The sequence below is a fragment of the Apis cerana genome, linkage group LG9, assembly GCF_029169275.1.
Source record: "Apis cerana isolate GH-2021 linkage group LG9, AcerK_1.0, whole genome shotgun sequence".
Classification (NCBI taxonomy): domain Eukaryota; kingdom Metazoa; phylum Arthropoda; class Insecta; order Hymenoptera; family Apidae; genus Apis; species Apis cerana.
This window is the reverse complement of record NC_083860.1, coordinates 9,168,394-9,187,267: the sequence shown is the minus strand read 5'-3', so window position 1 is coordinate 9,187,267 and position 18,874 is coordinate 9,168,394. Positions and strand designations below refer to the sequence as shown.

General features: G+C 36.9%; 1 protein-coding gene across 5 annotated transcripts in view; it reads right to left on the bottom strand.

The window, feature by feature from the left end:
• Positions 1 to 18,874, bottom strand: part of LOC107993573 (neuroligin-1) — a 278,033-nt gene that overhangs the window by 70,593 nt on the left and 188,566 nt on the right. The window lies entirely within an intron of this gene.

Here is an 18,874-nt window from a genome sequence, read left to right as displayed (position 1 = left end):
CTCGTCCACGTCTTAATTGAGGATTTTTCGAGCACTCGCTCGAGTGTGTTCTCGCGAAAAATCTTTATTCCAACCGCCTCGACTCGATTCCAAAATAGAGAGTTAACGGTACGGTGGATATCCTCTCGTGAAGACGCGACACAGGGGTGGAAAAAAGGATTTAAATTAAAAGTGACAGCTTTGAATTCTTTCTTTCTTTCTTTTTTCCTTCTTTTTTCCCCCTTTCCCCCTCTTTTAACAGGAATAGAAGTTTAAGAAAATGAGATTTCGTAGCAATTTGTTTGTCGCGTTTTTACAGAATTTTGCTGGTAACAATTCTACCTCCTCTTCTTTATTCGTAACGTAACAAATGAGGAATTTCCTTGTAAAGGCCCGCTCTGACTTTCGGTCGATCAATTATTCTTTCGGGTCGAGGAGGAAAGAGAAACGAGGGGGATAAAAAGTCACCCGATTCCCTTTAGATCGAGCAAAAAGTTTCGTGCCTCAGCGTGGAATTATTCCCGCGAATGAAACCGCGACAAAAGAGAGAAACTGGTTAAACCCTGCCCAGACTGGAGATCTATTGTCGCTCTTAACCGTGCCTTATCTTCTTCCTTTTATGCCTCTCTTTAGAAAATGCTCTTTATGTATATATATATATATATAGGCACGTTCGTAGGTAACATTCAAATTCACGTATAGAGATTCGAAATTAAATTGATGAATAACGAAAGAGAAACTTGGGCTTAGTTTATATATATCTCTCTGAATAAAAGTTGTAATATTATTAATCATAAAGCATATTAGAGTATCACGTATGAATCTTAAACGGAATATTGCAGCAGAGTTGGATAAAATTTTAATTGGGTTGGAAATTAAGAATAAAGTTACCCGAATAATTGTATTCTTCAAAGGGAATATAATATGGGTAGAAATAAACGTTATTTTAAATAAAGTTATCGCTTAAAGTAACTTTTCAATCCGATTTCCGTATCGCAGTTTGATCCGGACAAATGCGGAAATACAACAGATAATAAACCGCGCGAGTGGAATAAGTATGTAACTAATCAGACGTCGAGACTTGCTCGACGAGACAATCGCTTTAAATGGATAAAATTCAACGGCCGAAATTTCAATTTGCAGAAATTCACGGGAACTTCGATTGAAACCGCATTTAAAACAATTTCGAAAACTATTTCCTGCCGTCCGTCCAAATTGATGAAAAAGAAATCCAAAAATATTCCGTTCGCTTTCCTCTCTTTCTCGCCGCAAAACCGACAATTTCGAAAGATTAAAGAAACCTTTGTTGTTGTTTCGATACTCTTCGAGATAGGCTCTCCCCCTCCTCCCTCGATTACACGGTTTTATCCAACGGTTTGCTCAACGTCACGTTGTCACGCGCAAAGGACACACGATTTCCACGAGACGCGCGGGGTTCGCGTGTTTCTCGTTTGTTTGAACGGCGACACCGAGCCAACCAGCAGCTCGGTTGCGGAATTCTCGGCCCTGAAAGTTACGGCCGTGACGGTCCAACTTTCGTCCACGCCCCAAGAAACGTAACCTCCTGGAATATTATGTCGGGAGTGAAGAGGCGATGGAAGATGGCGCATCGTGACGCTTTTGTAACGAGGTCGAGTTTAATGACGAGGAAGCAACGACCGTTCCACGTCCACGTGGGAACGCAAATTTCACCATTTTCAAACCATCTCCACCTGGTAATTTCTCGTTCCTTTTTTTTTCTATATCTCTCTCTCTCTCTATGTTTCTTTTTTTCCCTTTTTTAATTACTTCGCTGTGAAATTAACTCCGAGCATACATTTTTTTCTGTCAACGTCAAACTTTTTATCTCTTCGACACGTCGTAATTTCCCTCCCCTCCCTCTTTTTTCTTTATTACGCCGTAAGTTTCTCCTTTTACACCTTTTAGTAAAAAGGACACGATGATTTTGATGAAACGTGACGTGGATTTTTTTTCCCCTCTCCCCTTTCCTTCTTCTGTTTCGTTCTCTCGATTCGTTAGCGAGGATAAATTATATATATACGATACGAAATCGCGTGAGGTTTCGAAGAGAATTTCAGTGTACGTTCATTTCAATGACCAACTATTTTGTAATAATTAATAGTACAACATGATCGAAGTTTAATAATTTAATCTCACGAAACACGGCACATACGGTTATTTATATAATAATACGCCCGATAAATTTTCATTCACAATTTTTCAAAGATCGTTCATCGACAGGGCGTCGGCCAGTGAAACGAGATGTTAATTAAAAAACATTCAACAAACGAACTTTTCGTACTTTCTTTTTTTGTCCCTAGTTCATTCGCGAAATTAATTAAGGATTAGTAGTGACTCCGCGTAGAAACTTTTATAATATCTTTTTTCCTTTTTTACATTCGTCACGAAACGTATGAAAGCATTAATATTACGCCAATTGCGATTCAAAAGAAAAGAGAGAGAGAGAGAGAGAGGGAGAAAGGGTTAAACAAGACGAGACTAAACAAAACGGTAAAAAAACGTGAAAAATTCTATCAACGCGTGAAAAAGTAAAAAAAGAAAAAAAATACGGTTGAATCTCGGCTCATTTGCCGGGAGGAACGCGCGAAACATGTTGCATTGAATACGCAACGTTGATTATCTGTTATGATTTCGAAAGGCAGCGAATAGACGCGACGTCGCCTCGGTTGGTTTCATGCGATAATTACCGTGCCATCTAATTTAGATTAATTCATCATATTTTAATTTGCGAGCTGTACGCGAGGATCTCCCCACCCCGTCCCCCTCGCCACGCCAAATCATAGCGTGACAATGGGCTCGTCGGTGTCCGCGTTTGCATTATCGATTGTTAATTACGCGCCAACGTTCCTGATTTCCCATCCCCCCCTCCAACCCTTCCTCCTCGTTACCATCAGTCAATGCAAATTCAAAAAAATGTTCGATCGCGTTTCTTGCTTTCCCTGTCTCTCTCTTTCTCTCTTTCCCTCCCTCTCTCCCTCTCTCTCCCTCTCGAAGAATAGAAAAGAAACGCGAACAAACTATGACAAAAGGGTAATGGACAATGAATGTGACGGTGAATGCAGGTTTTTACCTCGATCGAGAAATTCGTTGGACAGGAATTAATTAAATAAGGGGATAAAAAGGAGTGATTGAAAGCGAGGGGTATTGTAAAGGAAAGGGTTTGTTTATTCATATTGTGCCAAGGCTTACGATTGTTAAGGATTATGCGCACAATCGGTCGAACGTTCACTCCTTTCGAATGTCGTGGAATCACGGGGGCGATCATCGGTATTCGATTGATCGAAAAAGAGTTGTAAGGTTGGAGGGAAAGGATGTTATCGTATAGATACGTAGAAAGAAAGTAGGAGTAATCGGGATTAAACGATCCAGTATTAACAGGATAATTGGCAAAAGTGCAGCAATTAGCCTGTAACGAAGCGGTTGGGTGAAAAATTTAATAATCCATCGATTAAAATCGGCGAGTCAGCGAGCGAGATCGATCGAGTCCGGATTATTGACTGAAAATAAACGGGCGATTGAATATTGAAAAGTTCGAATTCCGCGTTTAAACCGGCGAGAAAGGGGAGAACGGGGGAGATAATAGGACACGTTCGAGGTGGAATGGCGGCGGACAAGAAGCTCGATGGGGCGAAGGTTAAAGCAATCCCGATCTCTTTCTGCTTTTATTTGCTATTATTTTATCGTGTCTTCAGCCAAGGATGGCCCGAGAGTTTCTCCAGTCCTTAACCATGTTAGATCGGTAAACAGAAGCGTTTTATCGGCCAATAGAACCCGCGAAACTACCCTCAGGCTGATTTCCACGTCGAATCGGATCCGGCTCTTGCTGTTTTATTACGCGGTCAAAGCGATTTTAAATCACCTCTGGGATGCCGCGGAAAGCTTTCTGCCTTGTTTTTTGCCAGCCTTCTGGTAACGCCCTTCAGTTTCTGAAGGGAATCCGGGTCACGATGCTTGCCAATCTTCGGTAATTCTGTTACGATAATCTTTTTTTTTTCCTCTTCTTTTTCTTCCTCGAGACCGCTTGTTGCTGTCGATGCAGATTTTTACATATTAACGATTCCTTTCAGGAATTAGGTTTATGTAATATCGAGGATAATATTAAAACAGATTTATGTAATCAAACCCTCGTATGTATATAATTATCTCATTTTTTACAATGGCAACCTTCTCGATAGAAGGATTAAGAGAATTATAACAAGTATTAAAATTGCGGATTAAAAATGAAAAAGAAAAAAGAAAAATAATGGAAAATAGTTGAATATGATGAAAAATAAAATAAAGTATTAATTGCTATATATATTTATACGTTGTCAAAATTTCGCGATATTATTTAATTCCAAAATTTTTCCCCGAGATTCTCGTGATCTCGCGAAAGATTTTTCCTCCTTTTCTGTTCTAGTGGGGGTGGAGGTTTCCAGGCCAGCCAAGTTGTGTTGCTCGGCAAAGGCCAGCCAACCTTAATACGTTGAGCTTTCGTGTTTCTCGATTCGATTGAATTTCTTCTCCCTATTTTGCCGTTCGAATTTCCGTTGGAACAGCCTTCGATCTCCATTTTGTGGACCATTAGCCTTTCTCGTCAACCCGTGTTCAAGCAATGGAAAGAGACAAGGGACCCCCCTAACCTTGTTACTGTCCCCTCAACCTTTGCTCACGATTTTTATCGAAATTTGTCGAAACATTTTCACGTGGTTTCGAAATCATTAACGGCGACAATTCTTCCCATTCGAACCTCTGTCAAACTTTCTCGACCAAAGGTTTCGCGAAACATAGGATACGGAAAATAACTTTGTATTTCGTAGAAAATAGCGGCGTGTTGCGAGCGATTCGAGCGCTTTTGAAACCGAGGGAAATCTTTACAACCGTTGAAAGACCCCCTCGCGGAGAATTTCGAAACCTATTCCAAAGGGAAACAAAGGGACACCGGCGTCAAACAATTTCACGAAATGACAGTTTATTCAATCCCGTGTCTGGCTGGACACGAATCGAAACTTATTCTCCCCAGTTACTGGAAAAATACTTTGTCAGGAAATATTTTGGATATAATTTTTCGGATGCTTTCTCGCCTCGTCGAACGCAAAAATTCGTTGATTCGTTGGAAGCTTCGAACAAAATTTAAACTTGGACGATTTTCGAAAAATTCTTTTGTCGGTTACTTCCTGAAAATTATAAAATTCGCGAGAAAAATTTTACTCTACGCATTTCGTTAACTTCTTCCCCCACTTCCGCTCTAAATGTGTCTTTAATTTCGCGGAAAAAACGAGGAACAAGTCGCGAAAGTCGGAATCGGGTTTTGAAAAGCCGTGAAAGCCGTGGTTCGCGAAGAAGGAGAGGCCTCTCTTTCGAATGGCATTTCCGGCTTTCCGCGAAATTGGGGGTGTTTCGCGGGAGGGCCGGTTGAAAAAGCGGCAGCGCCCCGGACTTTCCCATTTAAATTTAAATCCGTGGCCAGTGCGAGAGCGGGTGAACGCGCTCGTACAATGGTGTGCAAGGGAAAACCTCGTTGAAACGGGCAGAAAATACGGAGGAAATTGGCATCTAAAGTTGCACTATCGAAATCCGAGGAGCGTCGCGAAACTCTCGATTGTTTAACGATCGAGAGAATTTATTTTTTAATGCGACCTTAAACTCGACGAGCTGGATTCGTATCCGCAAGTATTTTTAATTCAATCACTTTACTTCATTCGATAGTTTGCGCCAGAAAAATTTACTATATCTCGCGATTAGATGAACTATTAAACCAGCGTCGCGTTTTATTTAAAATTTTATCAGAGCAACTTTGTTTGTCCTGATTAGTAAAAATCATATCTCGTGAATTTGAATATCACGTTGCTTATTTGTTGGATAAGTATTTTCGAGAAAATAGGGACATTTAGTAGCAATAACTGGAATTAGTAAATTGTACGTCCTTAAAAGAATTAGAATTTAAAAAGATTTCGCTTTAGAAAGAGAAGAAAGAAAAGAGATCGACGATTCGGACGAATCAGTGAATCGATAATCTCGAAGGCAAGTCTTGCAAAATATTTCAATTTCCCCATTTGTAGTTGAAGTTCACGGTTTACGCTTCTTATTCGAGGTGTAAAACATTTCGATTGTAGCTGCGTCTGTGCATGGGTTGCACGTTCTTGCAGCGCGGCATTTAGAATGCAATTCTGTTGCAACGACGCTTCTTGCTCAGGAATGCGTTACCAGGTAATTGCAGCATTAAACTGTCTAATTCTAAACACTGTTTTAGCTTCCATTCGTGCTTCGCGCTATTGTAAAGGACCTTGGAAGATGCGTTTAATTATACGCTGGCTTGAATTGCCCTTCTAGTTCCTTTCGATTCCTTCCCCCTGCGACATTCGAATTCGAGAGTCGTTTTTATTATTTTTCGAATGAATTTCCAATAAAAAAAAGAAAAAAAAGAAAAACACGCGTCCAATGCTTTTAGGAACAAATGTTCAGAAGGATAAAATGAAATTCTATCCATGTCTAAACAATACGATACAGACAAATGTAACATATATATAATTCGAATATAAATGTAATTCAAATAAATTGTACTGCAGTTGACAGTTTTCGTTTCGGTCGATGGAACTTAATTTTCCAAAACGATCGAATTAAATTTCACGATATTGCTTTAATTCATCAATTGATGTAAATTGGCCATACTCGTAATCGTGTTTTGCTTAAAATCGATTTCCTAATTATTTTCAAACATTAACTGAAACTCTTTTTCGCGTTGAATTTTAAAAATTTTGCAAATTTTTATAAATTGCGAGCTTTTTCTTTTATCTTTTTTCTTTTTTCTTTTTTTTTTTTTTTTTTAATTATAAATTTCAGTAATCACATCTGGCTCCCGATTAAATTAAACCACGAATGTTTCGAAAGCAATTATCTCACAATTTCTTTTCATCAATTTTATATCATATAATTCCATTTCCTAAATGTAATTTACGTTTCGTCATTAAAAAATATAAATCTTCTTTTTTTTCCGAATCAGAATTAAACGGACAGGAGGGGGGAAAAATCGAGGAGAAAAGAAAGAAAAAATGAGAGCGGGATAACCGATTTATCTGGCGATCTCGCGAGAGAAGAATCTGGTCGAAAAGTTTAGTTAATTTACAGAGAGTCGGAGGGAAATGAACGAAAAGGGGAATGGCCACGTGTTCGACGCGCGGAAGAGAGGGACGATAGGTTGCCGTAAAGTGGCCATTACCGAGAGCTCGTGGCCTCATTTCTCGAACGTATGATCGAGGCCGATGATTCGATTTCATTGGCGATTCGCCATGAAACTCGAAACGAACTCGCGACATCCGATTTACTTAGTATTGCCCTCCCTCGCTTGGCTACGCTCCGCCTCTCGCAATTTTCCCTCGTCTTCCGGTGGATAAATGAGTCGTAAATCTCTTTACCCTCACCCTCCTCTTCCTTTCATTTTCCTCTTGGCTACCTTTATCCTCAATTCGATTAATAATGGTATTCCACGTATTTGTATCGTGTTACGTTTCAAACGAGAAATACGACCTTCGATCGTTACCAAATTTCAAAATTAGAACTTGGAATAACCAACGATGCAAAATTAACAATATCGAATTATCCTCCGTTAGATCGAGTAATATTTAAAAGATTATCTATTTTTTTCTGTCATATTCCCACAGAAGAATATAGAAGAACACAATTCCAACGCCGTTATACGACTTTATGATTCCTTTCGTAAATTCGACGATAATTTATTAAAGCGTTAAATTTGCAGCCAACCCATCTGTAACACTGGTATACGTGTATCATATATATATATATATGCACAATGAATACGATGCTTTTCTCTCGACAATTAAAGTTCGTACAGTGTAATGTAAGTTCACAGTAAGTTCACGATACGGTGAAACGTAGCGTAACACGTTGCGCGAAGCGAGCAGCGAGGCGTTCATTCATCTTGAAATTTACGATTATCAGGAAACAGTTTTAAGGTTATCGCAAAGCGGCTTAAGCTGTGCGCCGAGAATTGTGGACCACAGGCAAAGTAATTTGTTTCCATGAAATATACGGTTCGCGGGCCGATTATGCACGCGCCCTTTATGCACAGCAACAGGTATGCACGTCTTCTCCAAATGATACAGGTAGAAAATATCTAAAGCCTCGCCAACCGGTTCCAACAAACGAATCTCGTTCGCTCTCCCCCCAGTCCCTCCCCACTGGGGATTATCGTGTCCCGATCCCTCGCAGACACCGAGCCCACGCTTCGTGTCCTTATCGATCGAGGAATTACGGCCGGAATAACATAAACGAAGCCGCGCCCCTGTTCCGTTTCCATGATTTTATGGAAATTAATTCTCATCGAAAAGTCAACAGGAGAGTGGGAGAGCTTAGAGCTCGTCGAGTTTATTAGACCGGGATTAATTCGTGGCGAGGAGAGGAGATCCTGGAACAAATTTCTTTTGTCACGATATCGCAGAATCGGATTAAGAAGAGCGAATCTGGTTATTAAACGAAAAGTAAAAGTATATCTGGTCATTTTAATTAATTATAAAATCGAAACGATTTACATTACATTGATTGGTGTATCGTTTTTTATCGTTGGAGCGATCGAAGTTTCAAATTAAAATAAGATTGAAGTTTCAAATTAAAGATCTTCGATTAAATTCGTGGGAAATCGAGTTAGCAATAAATAATGATTTTAAGATAGTCGAATGAATCGAAGAAAACGCGTGAAAATTAGCAATGGGATACAATTCGATACAATTTCATCTCGCGTAGATTTGATTAAACGACGCAATTTCTTCTTTCTTCGTTTATTGCTCCTCTCTCCCGAGGACGAATGTTTCTCGACGTAACGTAACTTTCTCCATCGTTTCCAATCACAGAACGGAAGACGAAATTTGAGGGAACAAAAGAGAATGATGGAGTCGGGAATGGTCTTTCGAAAAAAAAAGAAAGGTTGATTCTTCACCCGTTTAACTTACTCTTAAACACGAAGGCGAGGAAAGATCTTATTTCGCTTATTTTTTGGGAATGAAAAAAGAAGAGAATTCGCGCAGAACGGAAAGGAATGTTAAAAGGATACGACGGTGTCTAGTTTCGTGGATCCAGAGAAAAACTGGATACGTGCTCGTTCCTTTACTTTTCCCCAAGATTATTCGAAACTTGTATGTAACATCTCGCGTGATCTACGAGAAAGTTTCTCCTCTTCTTTCTTCCTTCGGAAAAGAAATTTTAATGCTAACGCGGACAATGTCACGTTCGGTGGAAACTATACTCCGAATTTCAAGCTACCTTCGCATCTTCATCCTTCATCCCTCCCCCAAAAAAGAAGAGGAAGAAGGGAAAAAAGAATCGATTCATGCGAAACACTCATCGAATTGCGCAAAGATGCGCACTGTCCGATCCATTAACGACTCGTTCGATTCGAAAAGTGAGCATCTTTATCGCGCCGACGATAAAGATGATCCCATCTTTTCGAGATCTGGTTCCCTTTCCTCTTCCCTTCTCGAAGAAAAATTTCCCATGCGGCGCACGAGAAGCAGAGCAAATATTTCTTTTATGCAAAACCGATTTAACGCGCACTCGGGCGGAGTTTCACGTCGGCCGACAACGATGACGACGAAATGATATATGGATGGCGCGGTTCCGAACGTGGAAGAGAAAGCGGGCAAATACGAAAGCGAGCCCGGCGTAACCAACCTCGCCGACCGTCCAACCGTTTGTTCCCGTCTCCTTTTGGAACCCGGTGGCGGCCGCCTATCTCATATTTCCGTTTCGCGCCGCCCCGGGCCAGCGCCCGTGTTAGTTTGCCTCTGTCATTTCAGAGACACCGTCCCGGACCTTACGCGCAAAATTGATAGTTATTTGAAGTCCTGTGAAATTGATGGTTATTTAGTGTTCCCTCTGTTTGCTCGCCCCGACCGACCGTCGCCATTTTTTCCACCCAAACTGCTGTATCAAAACGTATCCTTTGGCCGGACCATGAATCTCGCCACGATTCCATCTGTTTATGGATGGGAACGCGTGTCGCTCGCGCAACTTGCTTTCGACGAAATATCGGAGCTATCTTCGCTCCGTTTATGAATTATTTTCCTCCTCCAAAAAAGAAAATATTCCATTTACAAAAGTAGTACTCGTCGCATCGACTATCGAAAGATCACGGTATATAAGTAAAGGAGGGATCGGAAAAGTAAATAACGTCGCGATATCCAAACGAAATATTCCCGTTAAATCTTCGTTTCGAGGCGAGAACGAGAAGGATAATTATTTCGCGACGTTGAAACGATGGGGGGTTTTATTTATCGGCCTTGCGAAGGATTCGTAATTGAAGGCTAATTAAAATTCAAAAGTTTAGACGCTCGACGATAAATTTCTAACGATACCTGGCAGGGATTCAAATTGCGAACGAGTGGCTCGAAACAAGTGTCTCGCGACGCGACGTTTCAATGGGAATAGATGTAGCGAGAAGGCTAATAGGATTTGCCGAGATAAGTTTCATACGGACTTGGACTTAAGTGGAGCGCGTTATCGCGTTTAATCGTCAAAGAAAGGCTCGACTAGGTCTTTGCAAGAAATGTAGACGGCCGTGTAAAGCGGTTTCGGTATTTTGCCCGAGTTTCTCCTTTGTTTCGCGGCCCGGAAGTGTCTCGCGTATCCACCCCTCCCCTTTGTCCTCCATCAATTAACGCTAATTGCGAAAATATTAGATCGTCAAAGGCCAATTTACCGTTTTCGAATTTAGCGCGAATGGAAAATATCTCATTGTACAGCGTGAATTGATAATCGATAAAATTGAATTCGTGGCAAAAATTTCTTTCGGATTGAATTATCTTGTTCGATTCCAAGTTTGTAAATTGGACACCTCTGCTAAATAAAATTCTCATTTCCATTGGCGAGAAGTAGCTCCCTCTCCCCCTCTTTTTAATACAGTGGTAACAGAAATGTTTCTCAAGTATCGAGTATCTTCGGAGTATTCGTTATAAACGCGAACGATGGAGCTTAATTGAAATACTATCCTGTAAGTCGTGTAATGGGTTCCCTTCCGCCAATGAGATCCAATTACTTTGCTGTTTATCGAATTAAATGGGGAAGCAGCTCCATTATCTCTCACACATGGGAGATATACATATTTTGTAAGCGTATTAGCGAACAAGCAGCCCCGTTATAACCCGTTTATTTTACAATGTTTTAACATTATATGGCAAGAAGCCAAATATCGCCAAATAATTACCAGATATTTCACCAGATTCCTTCCGTATTTGCACGTTTCCTATTTATCCATTTATATATTATCATTATTCTACGCGATATGTAATTATCGTTGAAAATTCCTCTCCTCCGAATAATAATAATAATAAAATTAACATTAACGTTAAAAACGAATTTTTCCAATCCGTTCAATTGGCACACGAATGAAACGATTCATCGATTCCTCGGGACAAAGAGAGATGCTTCAATTGCAGGGGGGTGAGAGGGAAATACCATCGTTTTCCATTAAAAAAAAAAAAAAAGAAAAAAGGAATCCTCGATTTTTCCCCATATCGGCGACAGTAATCGACATGAGAAGATGAGAGAGATGTTTCTCAAAGTGATTGCTCGTGGACAGGGAACCGTAACCACAGGGAGGAACGATCCTCGGAAAATTGGGAGCTAACGGTGGAAATCCCTTCCCCGAATTGGTGAAAGCTCTCGAGAAAAAGAGATAGCTTGTAATCCGCGATTAAAGTGAAAACTGACATTCCGAATGGGGATCATTTATTTTCCAAGGGGGACGTAATTCGACTGAGAGACTTTTGGAGGGTCTGCTAAACCCTTTTCGACGATAGCATCGATTTATAGTCGAGATTGATAGAATAGGTATTTCGTTCCTCGTGCCCTGTACTTAAAGAGTTCGTTGAACTTTGCTTGAAAGCTTCGTGTACGCGTACATATATTTCTGTGTTTGTTCGTTCAAGAGTTTTTATTCGATTTAAATCGGAATTCTTAAATTTATACTCGACGCTTTTGAAACGATAATGGGCGCGATTGAAAGCGATTCACTCGGGTCCAATTTGGACAAAGAGAAAAACCGTGTAAGCCCGAATCAAATAACATTGAATCGATCGGTCAAATGAAATTCCAACGAAAGCTGGCGAAATCGACAGATTGCCGTCGCCATAAAGGTCCAATAAATTTCTTTCGGATATCTTCTCGCGAGAATGTTTTATAATGGAAAATGGCTATCGAAAACGCGAATTATTTCCGCGCAAACAGTTGCCTGAACAACAGTTGGTGGTGATAATGGTGATTATCACGAATGCAACGAAGAAAGAAAATGGATAACGAGAAGAAATTTTATTTCAAAACTCATTAAAAAAGAAAAAACACGTTTTCACATTAGCAGCTTCCTTTCCTATATTTTATAATTTTTTTCAATTTATCGTCCATAACTTTTTTTTATCTGCGTGTATAAATGTAAAAAAGTAAATATTTGTATATAAACGCAGGTGAAAAAAGATTACAATGAAACCGTTTGAATTTTTGTGGCTGTTTGACTTTTCTATCCATTGATAGGAATCTAAAAAAAGATCTGCTTTTTTTAAGAAATTTAATTCTAATTTGATCCTGGTTTGAATAAATAAATGTAATGTAAAGTGAAAAAACATGTCGTAAACTTTAAATGACGCTTTTCCTACTAAAAGGCAAAAAAATTTTATTTTCTTTACGCATTTTCAATGTTTGATATGTCAAGAATGTTTTCCTAAAACTTAGAATTTTCCTAGGGTAAACATCGGGAATGAAATATGCTCGCACGTGTATAAAATATAAAAATAAAAGTAAAGTACTGTAATGTTTGATGAATGAAAACACATCTTGAAATTTGATTTTTTTTTTAGTTATCAAAGTCACGCTTCAACTCGTCAACAAGAATAACAATATTTATGCAAAATTTTCCTTCGCAATTCCATTTTAATCGTTCATTCGCTTACCGACATAATCGATCAATTTTCTTATTATCGAATGTCACGCCGCATTGACGATCAAGGATCCGCTCTTTCCTTTGTCGTTTACCGACAATCTCGTCGATTGAAAAGACGATCGCTTCTGCAAACAATTTAGCATAAATTGAAATTGGAATGGAGCTCCGATGGATAGCCTCGATGCGGTATAAAAAGGATTCCGGCTTTATCATCGTCTATATTATTTTCATTTAAATCATTTCTCTATCGCGACGTTTCGTAATCTGAATCATAATCCATTCCGTAATAAAAATTTTGTTGAAACAGAGAAACAAAAAAAAAAAAAAAAAAAGAAAGACCACCCGTTAAAATTATTCGTTTCAAAATTTTCAAAATCGATTTGAAGAAGAGAGGAAGAATATGTGTAATTTCATGTCGATTATATCAATTGCTTGTAAATACACGAAATTAACCGTCGAAATTATTAACAATCGAGCGAATGTTAGACATGGATAATTAATATCATCGCTCGTGTTGAAAATGCTTTACAAGTTAAACTTTCGATATCCATACATATATGATTGACAATAATGGAATTGCAATATTTAACCAACATGCATGTATAATTATGCATGACTTTTACATATACGTATATAATTTCATCTATCAACGATACCAACACCTCTATAATTTCGGTGAGTGAATCACGGTCATCCCACAATCAATAAGCGGACTTGTACAACTATGATCGCATTAAAACGATGTAAAATTTTATCTTGTTAAATATAACGATAACTTCATCGTTCCCATTGTGTCCAATTTAGATCCGTTTTGCCTCAATTTTACCTCCATTCCTTTTCTGAATAATATGTACCGGAGCAATGGTATATAAAAAAATAAGTCAGAGTGGTATAAATAACGTGTACAATATTTTCAAAGCGGAAATACCTTATTACAGGTCGGACATCTCGTCTAGCAATACGTCGAAATAAAGCTCGCACGATAAATTAAATAAAATCCAAGATTGCAACGATACACACAATATCCGATTCGTTTCGAATAATTGAATTACATTTCGCATTAAAAATCTCTATAAAATCAAATCTAGGGAGATCTATTCATCCACGAATCCACGTTTCAACGATCATCCCAATCGTGGTTGGCACGCAATTAAGTCAGAGGTTTCTGCAAATATAATTTTCCAAGATTAACAAACAACCGTCTTGCGAACACATCTCATCCATACGTCTCGTCAAAATAACGAAATCTTTCATTTGTTCGCTTAACAAATCCACAATTTTAAACTCATTTCAAAGTTTATTTCGTAAAGTACACACATACACACACACAAATATATATATACACGGTTTATCTCGTGGCAATTCATATCCGGGGAGAAGGGAGGGGGTAAATTTCGTTCGACCGGAAGGTATCTAGAGGACGCTGACCGGATGCGCGCCGCGTTCCTCGACGAAACTCGCGCGCACGCTTCCGCCTCTCGGTCTCGCATCGGAGGGATTCATTGGCCCGTTGATATTTCAATTATTAACCGCTGACACGACTCCACGCGAATTTACCAGCCTGTGGATCATTAGGCCGGCTGTAATTTCGACAATGAAAAGGGATGGAGATGATTGGGCGGCCACCGCTCACTGTGACACGTAACGCTTCTCTGATCGGCTTAGTACACTGCGATACTATCGTCTCATGCTCTTGTTCATTTTTCACTTGCCAATTGTTGTTACGGGATTATAATTCAACGAAAGAATTTCAGGAAGCGGAGAGAAGGGAGAGGAAAACGAGAAGTAGCAGCTGAAGTAGCTTTTGAATGGAGCTCGTATTGATAAATAAATATAAAAGAGAGTATAAGAAACAGAGCTTGAAATTTAAAAAGAAGGTAATTCTTAAAGATTAAATCAAAAGAGAACAGCACTTGTATAAAACGATTGTTTTACCGAAAGGAAGAAAAATGGCGTTTCGGTTGATTTTATCCTCTCCTACGTAACAATTATAGAAAAACATGAAATGTTGGAAATGTTCAGTAACTGCAACAACTGCGTAGCAACTTATTAGGGAGTGGACATTCGAGGGTGAAAGTTTAAATAAATTTGGACGGGATGAAAACAATGGGCGAACGCGGAACGGAAACAGGGTTACTCGTCCGTGCTGACAGCGAATTATTACGAGTCCTCGATTCACAAAAAGCCACGTGAAACATAGTCATTCCCGAAGCCAGGATACGCGCACGTTGCGAACATTCGTCGTCCATTGTTCTCGAAAAAAATAATCCACATAAAAAACTCCTCCTCCCGTGTAGTGAATACACGATTGATTCCAAGTTGTCGTTTGGCTGAACAATAACCACGATATTTCGGATCCCTTAAAAAACAAGTAATCGCGCGGATCGTTTGAAAAATGGTTCAATTGAAATTCTTGTATTCTGTTCCGCTATCGATTTTACAATTTTTATAACAATAATCCTCGAACGACACACCCTGGTTATTGTTTTTAAACGTTTCGTTTCGCGACAAATATTTATAATAAAATAAATTCCTTTCCTCGTACGATTTTAGAAAAATATACATTTTTTCCTCCCCCCACGTGTTACAATAACAATTTTAATTTCATTTAGAATTTTAAGACGATTACAATTCTTCGATTATGATTCTTTAAGAAGCAACGCAATATTTTTACAATAGATGCTGCACTTTGAACGACTTTCCATTCTAAGTAAAACTCGACTGTTGCAATCACCCCTTATGGAAACGCACCCTGACTCGTACCAACACAACTACGTTTCGTGTATTATGTTGCGTCACGTATCTCACCCTGTCAATCAAACGTGTGAAAATGGACAGTCTCGATGAAAAATAAAGATAATCTTCCTTGAAAATTAAATGACCATAATTACGTAAACATGATATCCTTCTTGGAATTCGTATTATTATTAGAAGGTAAGTAAAGATTTCATAGAAATCTACCTAAGTGCAAACTTGTTGAATAATTTATGTAATACGTGTGGAGGATGCCAATACACTTCATGGCCGTTGTTTCGTTCATCAAACGGTCATTGATTCTTGTTTTGCGAACATGTTGGATAATTATTATTATAGATACGTTCGCTTCTACTCGAAGTTAGTTGGTTTGTGGCCGTTCGACAATAGTAAACAACAAACAATTCGCAAATGGTTTATTCAAGCGATGTTTGTTTTGATTATTGTGTATCAGGTAATTTCCTTTTTTCAATTCGTTCGAAATTCTTCATTTGATTCAATTTTCTTTTGTTTTTTTTTATTAAAATAATTTAATTTAAACAATGAAAATTATAAGAAATAATAAAAGTATCGAAAAGATTATTGTGCGAGAAGAATTGTTATAAGAAAATTATGGAAAATAAAGAATAATTTAGCCACAAACATTTCTTTTACATCTTCTTTTACATTATTATGTATTATTATTTCAATTATAATATAATTAATAATATTATTAATTATTCCATGATTGATGATTATTGAATTAATTATGCTTTCTAATCATATCAGCTTCGATTACTTCATTACTATTAATTAATCATTATTACTGATTATTAAACTATTTACACATTTATGATAAATGTTAATATACAAAAATATACACAACGGAGATATGCATTAATATGAAAAATATTCAAATTAGAATACCATAATTATTATTTAATAGAAATAAAATATTCATAACAATATTTAAATAAATTCAATTTTTATTTTATTTTCATATCTTTTTATTAATTGTAAATTTATTTTTTACAGGTGCGGATAATGTTTCTTTGTAAAAATAATATTAATGAACTTTTAGGATGCATGATTATTCTAATGATAAATATTATCGTGTTAATTAAATATTATACATGTACCTTCAATTATGATGTGGTAAATTTATAAATCTTTTACTATTTCTATTATTTCTTCGACGCTTCTCTTTGATCTTTTAATGAATACATTTTTAGATGAAAACATTATTTACAAACATTGAACGAGATTGGGCCGAGTTGAAATGCATTAATGACATGAATATATTAAAAAAATATAGTCGTAGTAGTTATTTATACGAAAGATATTTAATTTGTAAGTTATTTTTACATTGTAATTATTACTACAATTACTATTTAATTTTTGAACGTATAATATTCACAATATTTTGAATAATAGGGACAACTTGGATTGTTTATAGTTCAGTTATCATAATAAATATCGCAATGAATTATTCCGCGTATTTTATAAATGTTGTAAACGTTCTAAACGAAATAGATTACTATATTTTCATAGTATTTATCGACATCGTAATCATATTTAGTGTGATTATTTTGATATCTACTGATTCGATCTATATAACTATCATGCACCATGTCTGTGCAGTATTTAATATTACCAGGTAAAAATTAAAGTAGAATAAAATCACGATAAAATATATGTATAATGCATCGTGTATCTAGTTACAGATTTAAACATCTTTTCGATGATATCCGAAAGATGAACGTCGCGTATAGCAAATACATACTTCAAAACCGAATCGTGAATATAGTTAAACACCATTGGAAATGCATCGAGTATGTGCTATATTTTGCTTTTTTCAACTCAAATTATTACTTTTTTTTTAATACTTATATTATAATATATCCATAAGGTATATTAATCTTCTGGATTCATATTATTCTATATCTATTGTTATGCAATATTTAATAATAACAATTATATTCACATTGAAATTTTACAAGGTAAATATAGAAATACGTAAAGGTTTGATTGAAATTTTTACGATCGACATATTGATGTATAATTTCTTTGAAGGTATACGAATGTATAAAAACCAATCATGTTAGAAAGCTTATAATCATATTGATAGATATTGTTCAGAACTACGTACTCTTGTTTCTGCATTCTTATCCAGCTACTAAATTGACGAAACACTCTGAGTTTCTGTTAAACAGTGCGTAAGTAAATTTTTAATACGATCAATATATCAATTTGAAATTGTATCGATCATTTGACAAGTTTTCCTCAACTAGATACAACGCGTGCTGGTACGAGACACCCGTTTACATACAAAAGATGTTTAAATTCGTACTACAAAATACTTTGAAATCTTATCACTTAGGAATTTCAGAAGTATTTTTTATAACATTTGAATCGATGAGTAAGGTATATACTCATCATGATTTGTAATTACGATTCTACATACTGAGATAAAAAGAAGACACTCAAAAGGAATATTTCATTGATTCTTCTAGAGAGTTCTTTTCTTCGATGGATTTCCAGATCACTTGCAATTGTTTCGAACTTTCACTCATCGATTCGATTCGAAACTATTCCAAGAGATCTTTGCTTTGATTCAAGTGTTTCAATTTAGGAGAATTTATGATGATCGGATAAAGGCTTGAACTTAAAACAATATAATATTAATCAATATTTTGTAATAATTATATCTACTTTGACATGTAGATATATCTCAGATATCAAGACAGTAAAAGTTACTTTAATGGATTTATATGAAAAAAATAATTAGATAATTGTTTGTAAAATCATATGTTAAAACTGTCTTCTTTTTATTTTTGTATTTTCCATAAATTATTTAAAAGCAGGTTTCCTAATAATTGTTCGATTTTAAGATGGTGCAATTCTCCTTCTCTTGTTTCATTCTGTTAATATCGTTACAAGAATGAAAGATATATGTTGGCACCATGTTTTTCTGATTGTCATAGTGTTGAAAGATGACTTGACTGACTTTTAATACACGGTTATCGCGATCAATGAAGAATAAATAAATGCATCAATAGAATTTCAGCTGTTTGTCAAATATTTACACTTATGCATTATAAAAAATTGTTGAAAATAATATGATATTACATTTAGTAACTTATAATATATTCTTGTAATCATAAATAACGAGCATGTATTGCATTTAAATAAAATATCATTTTCATCAGTAATTAATAT